This window comes from Phyllobates terribilis, unplaced genomic scaffold, assembly GCF_046119375.1.
Source record: "Phyllobates terribilis strain yellow unplaced genomic scaffold, ASM4611937v1 Scaffold_12__6_contigs__length_324123572, whole genome shotgun sequence".
Taxonomy (NCBI): Eukaryota; Metazoa; Chordata; class Amphibia; order Anura; family Dendrobatidae; genus Phyllobates; species Phyllobates terribilis.
The window spans coordinates 54,482,671-54,499,913 of record NW_027362772.1 but is presented as its reverse complement, the minus strand read 5'-3'; positions in this window follow the sequence as shown (position 1 = coordinate 54,499,913).

Sequence of the window (17,243 nt, the reverse complement as noted above, 5' to 3'; positions counted from 1 at the left end):
AAAAATTATGAGGAACTGCAATGCCCCTTACAAGAGCCATGTGTGGCACCCCAGGGGTCTGGTCACCACAATAATAGAGATATTACGTCGGAGAACAATTGGGAGGTTTCCTGGTCAGGATCCCTTAAACATGCAACATCCTCCTGCCTCAGTCCTGGGAGGGGAGAATTCTGTCCTTATAAACTGGATCTGGGGCGGGGTTGAGTGAGTCAGAGAACAGAGAACAGGCAGAGTCAGAGTGAGAGCAAGGGAAAGTAACAGCAAGGAGCTCTGTAGGAGCTAGGAGCTAAAGACCAGGGGCTGGAAGCTGAGCAGAGCTCGCCCTGGCAGAAGACAATAGGAACCGGACACAGGAGTCCGAAGCTGTGAGGACTTATATATCCAGCAGCAGAAACCAGCCGGCAGGGGATTTTAGGTCCTCTGGCCATAGAAGCCCGGAGGCTCAGTCACAAGCAAGGGACCAGCACCGCCGTCGTGGAGCGGAGGCTAACAGAAGGCCCCAAGTCACCAGCCATACGGGTGAGCACTACACGGTACACTCTGGGACGTGGGCTACTTCTACCCGCTTACAGCAAGGTAGCCAGGAAGAGTGCAGACAGACGGGGAGGCCTACAACTCCACCTGGCCAGGGGAACTCCTGCTTGCTCACAGACTGACCAGGTCTCTTATGCTAGCCAGTACTCCCGGGAGGGTCTACCTTATAATCATCAGTAACGACCCTGAACTGCACTGCAAAGACTCTGAGTCGTTCCTGCTGCGCTCGTGCACCATCACCCCCATCATCCACACTCACTGCCCTGAGGCTATACTCCTCCCGAGGGGAGTTATCCCATTCTATGCTGCGCACAAAACACCAGCCTCAGCGGTCTGCCTCGCAGCGGTGGTACTCCCTGACCGCAATCCACGGGTGGCGCAGTCGGACAATTAACCTCAAAACCTAAGAAAGACTGCCACTGGTTTGACCAGCCTGAGCCACGGGACTGGGTCACCGCCACGGAGACTACAGACCCCAGAGACCCGGCACCGGGTATCCCACACACGTGTACACACGGCCCAGGGGGCGCGTCACATTCAGTACAGCATATTACAAACATAAGTCCCATTATTGGGGAGTGGGTGTCCCATAGTATTTGCTTATGCCTTGCAAGCAAAAGCTGCCAAAAATTAGGACGGAGCAACTTGCAATGCCCCTTACAAGAGCCATGCAGTACAGCATATTACAAACATAAGTCCCATTATTGGGGAGTGGGTCTCCCATAGTATTTGCTTATGCTTTCCCAGCAAAAGCTGCCAAAAATTAGGACGGAGCAACTTGCAATGCCCCTTACAAGAGCCATGCAGTACAGCATATTACAAACATAAGTCCCATTATTGGGGAGTGGGTGTCCCATGGTATTTGCTTATGCTTTCCCAGCAAAAGCTGCCAAAAATTTGGACGGAGGAACTTGCAATGCTGGCACCCTGGTGGTATAGTGGTGGTGGAGGCTGAGGATAAGGAGAAGAAGATTAAACAACCGAAACGAGGAAGCGTATACCCATGTGTGGGTGTGAAGCGGTGCATGTGAATACACCTCCCGAAATAACACAGTGGATTTGACTTTATGTTACTCTGCTGTCATTTGGTGGTGATGAGAAGTCTGGCCCAATCCAGCCCTTGTTCATTTTGATAAGGGTCAGCTTGTCAGCATTGTCAGTTGACAGGCGAGTGCGCTTATCAGTTATAATTCCCCCAGCGGCACTAAAAACACGCTCCGATAACACGCTAGCGGCAGGGCAGGCCAGGACCTCCAAGGCGTACAGAGCGAGTTCATTCCAAGTGTCCAGCTTGGATACCCAATAATTAAAAGGCACAGAGGAATCACGGAGGACGCTGGTACGATCGGCAAGGTACTCCCTCACCATCTTTTGAAACTTTCCACTCCTTGTGAGAGTACCCCTCGCCTCAGGGCCTGTAAGCTGGGCGGGTGTCAGAAAACTGTCCCAGAACATTGACAGTGTTCCCCTGCCTCTGCTGGATTGGAGTTGCATCTCTCTCGCCTGTACGCCTTGGTTGGGCAACGAACTGTGACCTCTGCCGCTAGCGTGTTCAGATGGGAATTTTTTTAAGAGTTCTGCAGCAAGGGCCTTCTGGTATTGCCCCATTTTTGTAGACCTCTCCACCTCAGGAATAAGAGAGTGAAAGTTCTCCTTGTAGCGGGGGTCTACAAGTGTCATCAACCAGTAATGACTGTCACCCAACATTTTGACAACGCGAGGGTCACGGTTAAGGCAGCGTAACAAAGTCAGCCATGCGTGCCAGACTGGTAACGGGCAAGATTTCCGTGTCCTCACCAAGATGACGACTGACCATGCTCTCCTCCTCCTCTTCCTCCTCCCCCCTGTCCTCAGGCCACCCACGCTGAACCGACGGTATGACACTTGTACAGGTACTACCGTCTACAACGCATGATAGCAGCTCCTGTTCTTCCTCCTCCTCCTCCTCCTCCTCCTCTCCCTCATTGTCCCCCAATGCACGTTGGGATGAGATGAGGCTGGGCTGTGTGTAATCGCCCGCTACGGCTTCTTGATCCATCTCATCATACTCTGGCTGCAATGCCTCCTCTTTAATTCTCTGCAGAGAGCGTTGCAAAAGACAGACAAGTGGTGGGATGCTGACACTAATGATGGCGTCATCGCCACTCACCATCTTGGTGGCCTCCTCAAAGTTTGTCAGAATGGTACATACGTCAGACATCCAGGTCCACTCCTGAGGTCTTATGTGTGGAGTCGGACCTGAATATCTATGGCCCTGTTGCAGCTGGTGCTCCACAACTGCTCTCTTCTGCTCACAAATCCTTAGCAACATGTGGAGGGTATAGTTCCAACGTGTGAGGACATCACACACAAGGCGGTGTGCCAAAAGTTGCAAACGCTGATGCAACACAGCAAGGGCGGCGGAAGCTGTAGCCGACTTGCGAAAATGAGCTGACAGGCGGCGTACTTTCACGAGCAGATCTGGCAACTCGGAGTACGATTTAAGAAACCGCTGAACCACGAGGTTAAGCACATGAGCCAGGTATGGTACGTGTGTGATCTCACCTCGCCTCAGAGCCGCCACCAAGTTACGGCCATTGTCACACACGACCATGCCGGGATGTAGGTTCAGCGGTCTCAGCCACAGAACTGCCTGCTCTTTCACAGCTGTCCACAACTCACAAGCAGTGTGAGGTTTATCACCTAAGCATATGAGTTTCAGCACAGCCTGTTGCCGCTTGGCGGAGGCAGTACTGCAATGCTTCCAGCTTGTAACTGATGTGGTGATATCTGAGATGGAGGCTGAACATGAGGAGGAGGAGGAGGAGGAGGATGCGCAGGAGCTGTACACTGTGGGGGCAACTCTGACTGACATAGGGCCCGCAATCCTCGGTGTGGGGAGGATGTGTTCCGTCCCAAGGTCCGACTGGGTCCCGGCTTCCACTATGTTTACCCAGTGTGCCGTCAAAGAGATGTACCGTCCCTGGCCACAAGCACTTGTCCACGTGTCCGTTGTCAGGTGGACTCTCCCAGTAACTGCGTTGTTGAGGGCACGGCAGATGCTTTGGGACACGTGCTTGTGTAGTGCGGGGATGGCACACCGGGCAAAATAGTGTCGGCTGGGGACCGAGTACCGAGGGACGGCCACCGCCATAAGATTGCGGAAGGATTCCGTCTCCACCAGCCTAAAAGGTAGCATTTCCAATGCAAGCAGTCGTGAAATGTGCGAATTTAGGACTGTGGCCTGTGGGGTGTTAGCTGCGAATTTCCGCTTTCGTTCAAAGGTCTGGGATATGGACAATTGAACGCTGCGGTGGGACGTGGACGTGGACGTTGATGCTGTTTCTTGAGAAACTGCCATAACAAGTGAAGACTGAGAGGAGGGGGCATCTTTACATGCAGTATGGACAGGGGATTGCCTTGCACACACAACAGGGGGTTCTATTGCACGCACAACAGTGGAAGAAGCAGTGGTAACTCCCGCTAACACTGGTCGTGGACCCTGGGTTTCGCCCCACAAAGTCGGGTGCTTTGCTGCCATGTGCCTGATCATGCTGGTGGTGGTCAGGCTGGTAGTTTTGTCTCCCCTGCTGATGCTGGCATGGCAGGTGGAACATATGGCCTTTTTGGGGTTATCAGCAGAGTCTTTAAAAAAATTCCAGACTCTGGAAGACCTACCGCTTGTACTGGCAACGTCCCTCGTGTTGGTGTTACGGGGAACGGTTGCCTGCCTTCTGTCTGCGGCCACCACACTGCTTCTTCCTGCCTGTTGGGGTACTCTGCCTCCCTCCCCCTGTGTGCTGCTGGCCTCACTCTGCATGTCCTCCTTCCACGTTGGGTCAGTTACTAGATCATCCACCACCTCTTCCACTTGCGCACCACGATCCTCCTCCTCACTTCCTGGCAATTGTGTCTCGTCATCGTCCACCTCTTGTGACAGATTGCAAACGTCGACTTCCTGTGGCCGTGGCTGTTCAAATATTTGGGCATCGCAACATGGGATCTCCTCTTCCACCACTTCAAGCGTATCAGGCGAGGGGCCCAAATATGGAAATGGACCAGTGAACAGCTCTTCAGAGTGTCCAAGTGTGGGATCACTTGCTGTCTGACGACACTCGGCATGGTGGGAGGAAGGAGCATCAGGGTGAGGAGGAGTATGCGGTCGAGACTCACGGCTACTAAGAGTTGACCGTGTGGAAGACAGACCGGAGGTGGTGGTGCCCAGGTAACTGGAAGTATTGTCTGCTATCCAATTAATAACATGTTCACACTGATCAGTTCTCAATACTGGTGTTGTTCTGTGCTTCCCTAGTAATTCGGTCAAGAAGTGGGAGGGAGAAGATGTGGCTGTTGGTTGTGGCACATTTTCACCTTGGCCACGGCCCCGTCCTCTGCACGAACCATCACCAGAACGTCCACTTCCAAGTCCCTTGCCACGCGCCTTGCCCATTGTAAATGAAGTAAAATAGCTTACACTTGCACTATCAATGGAAAAAGGGTAACTAAGAGTAGATTAGAACCGTGGAAGAGGAAAACCACAGTTATTGTTTACTGGGGTATACCACACTTTTTTTAAATAGAGATATTTGCGGCTGAACAGTGAGCAACACACTCAAACTGCTTTTTTTTTTAGATACCAAAGGCCCAAAACTGGATAGTACAGCGATTTGACCCGTGGAACTGCGAAACTACACTGGGATGTCGGACCTACACAAGACTATTTTCAACAGATATATTTTTGTGTCACAACAGTCAGGAGACACTACTGTTTTTCTTTACGGAAAAAACTACCAAAACCTGAATAATAGAGATTTTTTACCGTGGAACAGCAAAACCACAGTTATAATTTACTGGTGTATACCAGGCTTTTTAAAATATATATATATTTGCGGCTGAACAGTGAGCGACACACTCAAACTGTTTTTTTTAGATACAAATGGCCCAAAAGTGGATAATACAGAGGTTTGTACCGTGGAACTGCAAAACCACACTTGTATTTCTCGGGCCTACACCAGACTATTTTCAACAGATATATTTGTGTCTGAAAAATCAGGGAGACACTATTTATTTATTTTTTTTCAGCAAAAAATGCAAAAAGCAGGATAATTGAGATTTTTTACCGTGGAACAGAAAAAGCACACTTCTGTCTCTCTGGCCTACACCAGACTATTTTCAACAGATATATTTGTGTCTGAAAAATCAGGGAGACACTATTTTTTTTTTTTTTTTTACAGCAAAAAATGCAAAAAGCAGGATAATAGAGATTTTTTACCGTGGAACAGCAAAAGCACACTTCTGTCTCTCTGGCCTACACCAGACTATTTTCAACAGATATATTTGTGTCTGAAAAATCAGGGAGACACTATTATTATTTTTATACAGCAAAAAATGCCAAAAACAGGATAATAGAGATGTTTTACCATGGAACATCAAAACCACAGTAATAATTTACTGGTGTATACCAGGCTTTTTAAAATATATATATATTTGCGGCTGTACAGTGAGCGACACACTCAAACTGTTTTTTTTAGATACAAATGGCCCAAAAGTGGATAATACAGAGGTTTGTACCGTGGAACTGCAAAACCACACTTGTATTTCTCGGGCCTACACCAGACTATTTTCAACAGATATATTTGTGTCTGAAAAATCAGGGAGACACTATTTTTTTTTTTTTTTACAGCAAAAAATGCAAAAAGCAGGATAATAGAGATTTTTTACCGTGGAACAGCAAAAGCACACTTCTGTCTCTCTGGCCTACACCAGACTATTTTCAACAGATATATTTGTGTCTGAAAAATCAGGGAGACACTATTATTATTTTTATACAGCAAAAAATGCCAAAAACAGGATAATAGAGATGTTTTACCGTGGAACATCAAAACCACAGTAATAATTTACTGGTGTATACCAGGCTTTTTAAAATATATATATATTTGCGGCTGAACAGTGAGCGACACACTCAAACTGTTTTTTTTAGATACAAATGGCCCATAGAACTGCAAAACCACACTTGTATTTCTCTGGCCTACACCAGACTATTTTCAACAGATATATTTGCGTCTGAAAAATCAGAGGCACACTTTTTTTTTGGGGGGGGGGGTGGGGGCACCAAAAGGTTAATAAGATGGGTATTTGTACATTGTGAAGGAGGAAAAAAAAAAAGAGGATTTAGATAAAAAAAAAGGATTTTTCCTGGCCCCCGGGACCTGGAGCTAAGTCCAGCAATTTCAGCAACAGGAGCAGCACACAGGACTGTAATGCAGCGTTTGCTGGTATAACCACTGCGTCTCCTATACAGCCTGCCTGCCTGCCTGATATACCTGTGATGGATATTAGTCCTGAGAAGGAGGGTTTGTTTGATCTGGCAGCCTTTACAGACCCTACACTAACTATTTTGCAGGATATATCTCTCCCTAAATCAGCAGCGCTGTCCCTACACTGTCTGATCCGGAGCGACTGTGTCCAAGATGACGGCTCCCGGTTTTAAGTACTCGAGGTGACGCTGTGCGGCCAGCCAATCACTGTAATGCCCACAAACAACATGGCTGCGGCATTACAGTGACTGGCTGGCAATCCCTGCATGTTCATTGGCTCTGTAAAGAGCGCCAAACATGCAGGGCGGAGACCTGAGCTCCCGCCCGAGTAACCCGGAAATGCTCGGTGCTCGCCGAACATCCCGAGTAGCGTGATGCTCGGGCGAATACCAAGCAGTGTCGAGCATGTTCGCTCAACACTACTGATAACACCTCTATATACAGCTGATAACGCAAGATACACCAATCACAATAGGTGATGTCACAACTCACCTCCTCCTCCTGTACAATGACTGATAACACCTCTATATACAGCAGATAACACAGGATCCACCATTCACAATAGGTGATGTCACAGCTCACCTCCTCCCCCTCCTGTACAATGACTGATAACACCTCTATGTACAGGAGATAATACAGGATCCACCATTCACAATAGGTGATGTCACAGCTCACCTCCTCCTCCTTACAATGACTGATAACAAAGGATCCACCAATCACAATAGGTGATGTCACAGCTCCCTCTCCCCCTCCCTTAACAATGACCTTTGCACCCGCTCATTAGATGCTTTAGTACAAAAGATAGGCTCTGAATTTGTTTCCTGTGGCTAATGTAAATGTGAAACAACAGGTAGTTAGCGTTTAAAAAAGTCTCAGTGGCCGGTGTGAAAATTGCAATATTTCTACTCATTATTTTTGAAAACATCGGATGGTTTATAGCCATCTGTGCCTTCCTGATCTCTGTATACACAGGGCTGAACAAGAGCAGTGTATACAGATTAATAAGTGCGGACAGTGCTTCCAACTCTGGACCCAGTGATCATCTGTTCATTGAGTACTGGAGCAGGAGCTGCTGGGTCCCAACAGACCCAAATCAGCTTTGCAATGCAGACAAGAGGCTGAGTTTTCTCTGTAACTGAGGTAATATGCCAGCCCCAGTTACAGGGGAAATCAGGTATAAAAAAAATTTATTTAAATGTGGTAATGCCTCCCAAAGTTCTTTTTAGGACCTTATGTAGGTCACAGAGTGTGATATAAATGAAAAATAAATAAGTAAAAAAAAAAAAAAGTAAAATTAAAAAAAGAAAACCACCGCCTCTCTGAGTTGCTATTTCTCGCTCCGTCCCCGTGAAAAAATACATGTCTGATATGTAAAAATAATGGTAACAAAAAGGTGAACACAATTTAAAATATAAGTTAATGGTCCTTTATGGGCATAAAACTAAATTAAAAAATGAAAAACAGCCAAATATTTTTTTTTCCTCCAGTATCTCAAAACAAAGAAAAATGACATAAAATCTAGGTATCATGTAAAAAAAAGAGGCAAAAATTGTTTTTATTATCCAAATGAGAAAAATAATGTAAAGTCTGTGAAAAAGGTCAAAAGGAAAAAACGCCTGGTCAAAAATGTGGCAAAATGGCCAGGTCCTGAACTGGTTAAGTTATAGAATTCTTACTTCCTGCAGCCACCAGTAGAGGGAGCTTAGAAACCAACTGCATAAGTTAACGTTGTATGCAGTTAGCTCCTAGGCTCCCTCTAGTGGTGGCTGCACGAATTTAGAATTGTGTCATTGAACACTTTGTGCAGGAAATTAAGAGAGTATATTTAAAAAAAAAAAAAAGAAATATGGAATTGTGAACCAATTACAAGCAAGCAGGATTTATTTTTTATGCAAATGTGGCCTTGCTTTGACACAATGAGTTGGAGGTGGCGGATGAACTAAAAATGATAATCTGGATGTAAGACTGAATCACATAATGGATATCATTCTTCAATGAGACGAAATGTTGCAAACCCCAGTATTTCTCTATTTCACGTGGATGAATATTTGATTTCCAAAGTAATGAAACGGCAGCCGCAAGCGATATGAAAATGTCTGGCGGAACCCCTGCCGTTCCGCTGGCTTCGCTTAGTTCACATCTTTTTAGGCCTGACGGCTTCCTTCTGAATTGTTACATCTCGAGTTATTGAATATCTGAATATTTAGTCCTATGGAGCGCACGGCTGAATTTGCACATTTCTGAATATATTTGAATTTGTCTATCTTTATTAGATCAGGACAATAACAGCGTGTTCCTTTCTTATACAATAAGCATCAACATCACACGCAGCTCGCTAAGGGGGGGGATCTGACACTACAGCGTCCGGTATGTAGATGTGCTGTGCGCAATTACCAAAATATAGCTGGAAGATAAGGGCATCATTGACTAATACTATTGTGTGCTGTAGACGAGGATCTATCCTGTAAGGTGGGACACTATTCAGCACCGGCACTTCCGTCACTGACTCAATTGGAGAAGATTGTCCAAAATATTCTATTAGAGCAAAATAATTTGCAGGACCCTTTTCGCAGGACCCTTTTACCCTTTTCACAGGACCCTTTTACCCTTTTCGTAGGACCCTTTTACCCTTTTCACAGGACCCTTTTCTACTTTATCCACTCTGATCTGATGGCCATGGATAACTGACTTGGCGTCAGTTATCCATGGCCATAGGATCAGAGTGGATAAAGTAGAGTCAAAAGATTTGCAGGACCCTCGTCCAGGGGCCAATTTAGGAGCCCATGAGCCCACAGCCATGAAAATCTCCTCCTACTGGTTGGCATCCCTAGTTCCCTTCTGTTTAATAGACCTGGCGTGATGTCACGTGTGGGATGCCAGGAAGAAATTCTCTGGACTCTAGCCCAACGGCCATAGACAGCTATCAAGGCTGATGGAGCAGGGTCCTGCAAAATGTTTTTGCTCCACTTTGGTGTGTAGTGTGGCAAATGATATAACTCAATGAAAGATGAGACTGAATAGTGACATCACTGCTGGGTGGCAGTTTGGTAGTCAGGGTTTGGCATTGTGTCCACAGAGTGCCACCCTGTAGAATCCAGATGGCTTAGAAGCCTAGAAGCCTGGAATTTCCCACTTGTAGAGGAAAGACAAATGTAGACAGAAAAAGAGAAGCTGTGCAGCAGTGGAGAAAAGCTCGAGACTTAGCTAGCTAGCAAGAGGGGTGAGTAGGACTTGCTATTTTGCTATTAAAGCACATTACCGCAGAGCTTAGTGAGGGAGGTAAAGAAGCTCATCCTGTGTAGTTGTCAAGTGTCGGTTGTCCCAGGTGGAGTAGACCTGCCTTATGCAACTACCATTAGAAGAGGGCTCAGATTTCTACAGTGCATGTGTTAGGAACCTCTGCATGGTAACTGTAAGAAGTAGACTACAAGTATGTGAAAAGTGTTAGACGAGCTACTGCAGGACATTACAGTCAAGAGAATTGACCGTGAGAGGTTGGGATCAGCAATGTGAAAATGTCAGCTGAGCTGCTGAGAAAGAGACATAGAGAATGCTGCAAAATGAAGGAGGTGCTGCTGAAGAGATTGCCAGCAAATTGTCACAGGTATAAACCCACTGTTTTAAGGGCGAGTGTTGTTTAAACCTGTTCAGGACTACTGGCTCCTTTCTTTGTGATTGCGAACCACTCTCAATTAATTGAATTTAAACTCAAGAATATTCAGTTATTTCTGAACATGTCACATATCTCTAATGTTAATGTTCAATCAATCTAGGTTTTCTAGTGCTTTGCGATTTCCCGACCTCAAATATCATTAAACAACAGTTCTTGTCTTTTCTGGGTCAGTGAATTTATGTTCCTGGTCCCCAAGATTAGATTGATTGGAAATACTAAGAGTAAGGTATATATCTACCTATCTATCTATCTACCTATCTACCTACCTACCTATCTATCTATATCTACCTGTTCCCTTTCCTGCACTATATTTTTCTATTTTCTCTTCAATTGGATATGATTATATATGTATGCATGAGCGTGTTGTCTTATTTGAGTTATTTCATTGTTCTGCTTTGGAAACCGTAATAATTTTATAGCTAGAAAACAATATTTAGTGCTGAGACATTGGACAAGTTGTGGGGTATGAAGACATTTGGGGGGAGACATAAAAAGAAAAGGATTCCTGCGCTCAGGGCTGATGACGGTTGTCGCTTCAGTACAGAAATGAACTAGTAAAATAGGAATGAAGTGATAAATTGTATTACTCTGCAATGCTGTCTCAGTGTTTCATTTCAGGTTTTATAAGGCATAGCGGAGCCCTCCGAAACACACCACACTAGTTTTAGAGAGGATCGCTTTTTTCTTTTATCAAAAGAGAATCAATCTTAGCAAAATCAGGGCTTGAGAAACCAGTAACACGGCAAAGCTGCCATACTTTACATTCATTTTATGCATATTTGCTAACTTGTGGAACTCAAAGAATGGCAATATTCACAATATTCACAGGAGTAGTATAGACATGAGGAAGAAAATATGAGCAATATATAAAAATAAATCAAACTCAAATACTGAAATATAGTTATAGGCTGTATATAAAACAAGTATCTACAGTTGAAATCAAAATGATTCGATTCACCCCCACAATACAAATTATGATGCCTAGAGTAAGGCATGTGGAGGTTCAGTGATGCCTACAGTGAAGCATGGTGGTGGCTTGGTAATGTCTACAATGAAGTATGTCAGGGTCACCGTGATGCCTATAGTGAGGCATGGCATGGGCTTGGTGATGTCTACAGTGAAGCATGCCAGGGGTTCAGTGATGTCTACAATAAGCATGGCTGGGGCTAACAGTATAGTAGGGGCTCAGTGATGCCTATAGTGAAACTTGGTGGTCGCTTAGTGATGTCTTCAGTGAAGTGTGGTGGCATGGTGATGTCTACAGTGAAGCATGGCAGGGGTATGATGATGTCTACAGTGAAGCATGGCAGGGCCTTGGTGATGCCTACAGAGAAACTTGGTGGTCACCTAGTGATATCTACAGTGAAGCATTGTTTCCTGGTGATGCCTACACTGAAACATGGCGGGGGTTTGATGATATTTACAGTGAAGCATGGCAGGAGCTCGGTGATGTCTACAGTGAAGCATGACAAGTCTCAGAGATGTCTACAGTGAAGCATGGCGGGGCTGGGTGATGTCTATAGTGAAGCATGGTGGTGGCCCTGTGATGTCTACATTGAAACATGGAGGGTGCTCAGTGATGCGTACAGTGAAGCATGGCAGTGGCTCGATGATTCCTACAGTGAAGCATGGCAGTGGCTCGGTGATTCCTACAGTGAAGCATGGCAGTTGCTCGGTGATGTCTACAGTAAAACATCGTGGTGACTCAGTGATGTCTACAGTGAAGCATGGTGGTGACTCGGTGAAGCCGACAGTGAGGCATTCCGGTGGCTCGGTGATGACTACAGTGAAGCATGGCGGTGGCCTGGTGATGCCTACACTAAAGCACAGTGGTGGCTCAGTGATGTCTACGGTGAAGCAGGGAAATGGCTCTGTGATGGCTACAGTGAAGCACAGTGGTGGCTTAATGATGCCTTAATGATGCCTGCGGTGAAGCATGGTGGGGGCTCGGTGATGATTACAGTGAATCGTGGTTGTGAATCTGTGATGACAACAGTGAAGCATTGCGGTGGCTTGGTAATGACTACAGTGAATCATGATGGGGGCTCAGTGATGACTACAGTGAAGCATTGTGGTCAATCTGTGATGACTAAAAGTGAAGTATGGTGGGGGCTTGGTGATATCTACAGTGAAGCATTGCGGTGGCTCAGTGATGTCTGCAGTGAAGCATGGCGGAGGCTTGGTGATGACTAGAGTAAAGCACAATGGTGGCTCGGTGATGACTACAGTGCAGCGTGGCAGTGAATATATGATGACTATAAGGAAAAGCAGGGAGAAAAATGCCAGCACGTCCATCCAGTAAAATCAATCAATTTTATTTAGATTATACATAAAAACAAGTCGAACCACATAGCAGCTTAAAAATCTGGTTTTAAGCTGGTATGTGGTTCCAATTGTTTTTATGGATATCAAAATAAAGTTTATTGATTTTACTAGATGGACGTCTTGGCATTTTTCCTCCCTGCTTTTCCTTGTTATTTACGGTTATTTCACAGGCTGGATTCGGCACTCTTCCTTGGAGATTCTAGAGCATCTCATCTTGCAACAGGGTGGTGAGCTCCAAAACACCCTTTATTTCTCTTTATGATGACTATAGTGAAGCAAGGCAGTGGCTCGGTGATGCCTAGAGTGAAGCGGCAACACCATCAATCTAAAACTATTTGGGACCAAAGGCCCGGGAATCCTCCTGCTGTTGATAAAAAAGGGAGACCTCCAGGACTCCGAGGATGAGTTGAAAAATCTTTGAGGCACTACTGAAACCTTGGAAAACCTCAGCAGAGCAGAGCACATTCGGGGATAATGGGAAAGACACAGACAGATAAAAGGGGATGGGTATAGAGGACGCAGCCATTAGCAATGTCCTTTCGGCAGGGCATCCATACCTCTATAGTCTATACTATCATTACGCACTAAGAAGACATTGCACCATTTCACCACCGATAATACTGCTTCGCTATAAGTCTGAGCAAAATAAGGCCCCGCAAGATATTAGGATCCAGTTTCTACCTACACAACCCCAATAGTTATGGTGTGAGCAACCATCAAAGTAAAGTTTCTGATGCAACAGAAGACATTACCAGACATGGCTAAGATTAAATTCTGACTTTATTTGGTCTTTCGGACTCATTTATTTTCTCAGTCATCCCAAGGAAGTAGACACAACGAGCAAGACACAGGATTCATCCAGTAATTAAAGAGAAAATAAAGACAAAAAAAAAGTAAAAACTGAAAGCAAACAAAGAGCAGCGGGTGTCCTAAGCCTCTGACAAATCCCCTAAAATTGCAGAAAAGTGAGAATAATAGGCACCCCAGTGCTGCTGATGCCAGGAAGGGCTGTCTACACTGAGAGGTCAGCGCAGCGGGTAGTGTACACGATGCCGCCTGACGAGGTAATCCTGCCTGCTACAGGAACTGAATCGAAAAGTCATCTGAAGATCGCAACTATTTACAAGTCCTAGCGAAATACAGCCATTGAGGTGCTGCGTATGAGGTTCGACATCACACGACCGCCATGTCCATAAAGAAACGCGGCCTGGCAGATGATGGCGCAAAATACAACTTCTACTACTGTTGGCGGGTGAATTGAAATATGAAATCTGAATGTTTAGAAATGTAGTTTTTTTTCTGTAAAAAAGATGTATACATACGGAGATGGTCAAACTATCCTCAAGGTATGATCTTCTACATGTGTATGTATATAAAGTAAAAAAAAATTAATGGATAGATGGATTGATGGATGGATAAATTATGGATAAATGGATAGCTAAAAGGATAGATGGATGTATAAGTAGATGGATTAATGGATGGATGGACTTTCTGGCACGTTGTCTTCTGGCTCTCACAGGCCTGTTACACTTGTCTTTCACTTTTTCAAGGAGAGGCAGTGCTATACGCACAGGATGCTTGCCATCTCGGAGCCTGATTTTGCATGACTGTCGTAGGTCAACTAACATCCAAGCAACTCATGCCTTATAGCCTCAATGGCCCTCGAAGCATCATCCACATGGCATTTCCACCATTGGCGACAATAGTTATCTCAGGTTCTGTTCTTCCTAGAATTTTACAGCCACACTTGTGGAGGTTTTACTTCGCCAATGCTCTCTCTAGATGTCGGAAACACTCAAAGGTGCCCAGTCTTCCATGCTCGGGATGGTCACAGAGGCTAACTCCTTTCCAATGATATAGCCTTCGGCAGTACACAGCCCTTAATTATGGCCTTCACCTACAAGTCGAGGCTTTTCTTAGGTAGTGTAGCAGTTACCCACTCTACTTGTCCTCTGCGACTGACTCAGAGTGGAGGGAAACTCAGACCTTTTTAAACTTGGGTAAACTGGGAACATTCTGACACTTCCCCACAAGCACAAACTCACCCGAATTAGTCACATGCAACTCATAGACCCAATCAGCTCAATGAATATTTGGCACCACACAACTATGACCCTCGTGTACAACTTCGGAGCCAACTACCCATTTATACAGTGATACTGTTCAGCTAGGTGACATCCTTGAAAATTTGCCTTTCACACTGCCCACCTAGTGAACGTTTCCTCACTTTCACAAACATGGCATATGTGTCAGGCCTGGGCCTATATCTCAATTTTCTGATGGGATAGTCTGACCTTGGGGACCATGAAGCATGAAGAAAAGTCTGATCTCGTGGTTGTAACATAACTTGATAATGTGCACAGTTAAGTGCTGATAAAAGGGGAAAAAGGGACGCAGTCCTTTTAAAAACTGATTAATTCTGGAGGTAGATGTAAGAATGCGGCTCTTTGTAAGGCGTCTGATAATAATTAGTCAGAACATGATACGATGCATTTTAAATCACAATGTCTTCGTGTGTAATGGCTGCTGCTGGCCTTTATGTCACGATGATTTAAAATCTGTAAATTATATCTTGTATTATGATGTATTTCCACCAAATTAAGATTCTCTCGGCTGAGGACGGGCTCACAGCCAGACAAGATCTATGCCTGGGTCGTCACTCTTGTCTTCTGAGAGAACTGTATCACCGAGATTCAATGACCCCCTATGGCCATTTGTTCGAGTTCATATTCTTTGGCCACTATATAAAATGTATCTTCATTTTTATTAATAAATGATTACTTGACTTCTCTGCACGTCCACGTTCATTATTGGGTGACTCCTCGCAGTTGTTGGCAAGACTTAGACCAGTGATGGTTTTAAGCTTGATGGTGCTGTGTATTAGTGTTTGCTGGTGGTTCAGCAACAAATGTGGTGTGGTGACGAGATGGAATATCTTAGGCATTCATGTTTGACCTTCTTGGTATGACCAAGGTTGGCCATATACCCTGAGACCACTCGGAGGACCCCTTCTCGTTTATGTTTTTGGGTATGCATAGACCTAAGAGCACACTAAACACTATTTCATGGCAATTGGGGCATTTTTAATTCGGACAAACTTTACTCAGACCAAATCAAATCTGCTGGCTGACGTCAGCAAATCTGCCCTCTAACAAATTTTGGGTGATTGGCTTATTTCTACCTTTTGGCAATCTTTTGGCCCTCAACCTTGCATGCACTCCGGTGTTATTTTATGGGTACACTTTAGAATCCCAAGTGGACATCTGCTGACTGAGGTGCATTAACATCGTTGGCATGCTGTGCGTAAGTCAATCAACCATGACGTCAATTAGACATTGGTATTTAGTCCAGGTCTCAGAACGGAGTACCAGCTCCTACAATTTTTGCATTTTCTAAGGTGGAGGATCCAGATACACAGTGATAAGGGCATATATTAGTCACTGGCAGCAGGACTCTCTATGTATCATGTTCCATGAGTGGAGGTTCCGCTAGACAACATGTGTAAATCACACCCTGGTGGGCACCTTGTCTACCTCACTCTCTTAGACCCACACATTGGCCTACCTTTTAGATTTTTGTTAGGGTATTTGGGTCTCAGGCCCGCTCATGTCTTTGTCCCAGGATCACCAGATTTTCTGCGATCCCAATGGGCCACAATGAGCCCATTGATGGTGACATCTAGTAGTCTCATACATGTTTTTCCCTCTCGTATAAGCTTATATCCTTTATGCTAGTGTGATATTTACTTTGTCGCGGTCTCTTAATTATTTTCAATTATGTCCCTTTAGCTCAGGTTAAATAATTGCATTTATGTAGTGTTTAATACTAATACCCACCTACCCACTCTGTATCCATCTCACCGGCAGTACCCACTCCATGTATTGCGTGCGCCATTCCGCCCACGTCCCAGCTTTTGTTAGTCTGCGAGTCTCCTGTAGAGGAAGAATTGAATAGCTCCTCTGACACTCTGCAAGGGAAACCATCAGCGCCGCTCTCATATATCATTTCATACTGGTATTTTAATAGTATTACAAGTGTTCCCAAGTCTGGTACTCGCACACCCATAATAGCAGCGTATCCCCGCGCCGGTGATTGAGCGGACCGACATGAGTTGCATACATAACACTTGTTTCTGTATAAACCACACTTTTTGACGTTTTTTTTTCCCAGGCACAACAGTTTAGTGTGATGATAATGATGGAGAATGATGCGGAACTCTGAGAATTAGAGGGATTGTTTTATTGGCTTTTACGTGGGATCTTTAGGCCTTTGTTTGTTGACAGTCCTCGCCCAGGTCTTAGGGTGAGTGAAGTATCAAGGGGATATTGTTTTAAACGTACCGTCACACTTAACGACGCTACAGCGATCCCGACAATGATACGACCTGGCAGGGATCGTTGCTGTGTCGCTATGTG